This window comes from Pteropus alecto, unplaced genomic scaffold (genome assembly GCF_000325575.1).
Source record: "Pteropus alecto unplaced genomic scaffold, ASM32557v1 scaffold45, whole genome shotgun sequence".
Taxonomy (NCBI): domain Eukaryota; kingdom Metazoa; phylum Chordata; class Mammalia; order Chiroptera; family Pteropodidae; genus Pteropus; species Pteropus alecto.
Genome location: NW_006442491.1, coordinates 30,323,805 through 30,325,004, shown reverse-complemented (window position 1 = coordinate 30,325,004; position 1,200 = coordinate 30,323,805). Strand labels below are relative to the sequence as shown.

General features: G+C 37.8%; 1 pseudogene; it reads right to left on the bottom strand.

Annotated features, from left to right (window-relative positions):
• Window positions 1-230: 230 nt before the first annotated feature.
• Window positions 231-349, bottom strand: LOC112471281 (annotated as a pseudogene).
• Between the last annotated feature and the right edge of the window lie 851 nt (window positions 350-1,200).

Here is a 1,200-nt window from a genome sequence, read left to right as displayed (position 1 = left end):
TCTTCCTCCTCCTCCTCCTCCTCTTTCCTCCTGCTTCCTCTTCTTCTTGCTTTCCCTTTTTCTTTTCTCTTTTTAAAGACAGTTTTATTGCAATATAATTTACACATCATAAAATTCACCCCTTTTAAGTGTACAATTCGATGCATTTTAGTAATCTTTAATACGATGCAGTTCTTTTCATCACCCCAGTAAGATCCCGCCCCCTCACCGACTTACCATTTTTTGTTTAACGCCTTCAGCGCCTGGTCTTCCTAGGTGGTCTCCCATCCAAGTACTAACCAGGCCTGACCCTGCTTAGCTTCTGAGATCAGACGAGATCGGGCATGTTTAGGGTGGCGTGGCCATAGTGACTTACTTTTTAATCCCTGTTCCCACCCCCAGTCCAGGCAACCATCTACTTTCTGCTTTTTCCAGACATTTCTTCTTTTCTTTAAATGGAAATATTTTCACCATTTTTATTAGTTCTAAAAGCAAGACATTCATGGTAAAAGTGCAAATGATACAGGAGTGAATGAAGGTGAAAGTTCTCTTGGCAATCCTGACCTTTATGTATTTATTGTTAACAATTTATATATTTTTTAAACTCCCAATATCTTTTCCCATATTATTTTAAACATCGGTTAGATCATATCATGCATATTTACACTGTCCTCTAAATAGCACTATATTCCCCCTGCTTTGGGTAGTACTACCCAGATTTTTCTTGCATCATGTCTCTCATCCACCCCCATCCTTATAGGTCAATGCCAAGAGATTCAAGAATGGCCAATCATTTCATTTTTGCCATGGGAAAGTGGGATAGGTGTGTGTGTGTGTGTGTGTGTGTGTGTGTGTGTGTGTGTGTGTGTGTTGTCACCTGCAACCAAAAAAGTCCTACCTAATACTTGCTATTTACAACCTGTTGTTTTTTTTTTAATTTGCAGATATATTTTGGGGACAACTTTCTGCATCAGTTCATAGACCTTAACCACAGTTCTTTTCATGAGTATATGGCCATATACTTGTATCACACTTCATTTAAACAATTTCCTTGTGTCAATCTTCTTGGCCATGATGCTAATGAGTATATACCAGACCTCAGTCCATTAGTAGGTTGTAAAATTAATTTTCTGGGTCATGACTAATATTTTATTCATAATTGAACTAGTCTAGACCAAAATGGAGTAGAAAATAATGGAGCAAAATGGAAAATACCAAAAT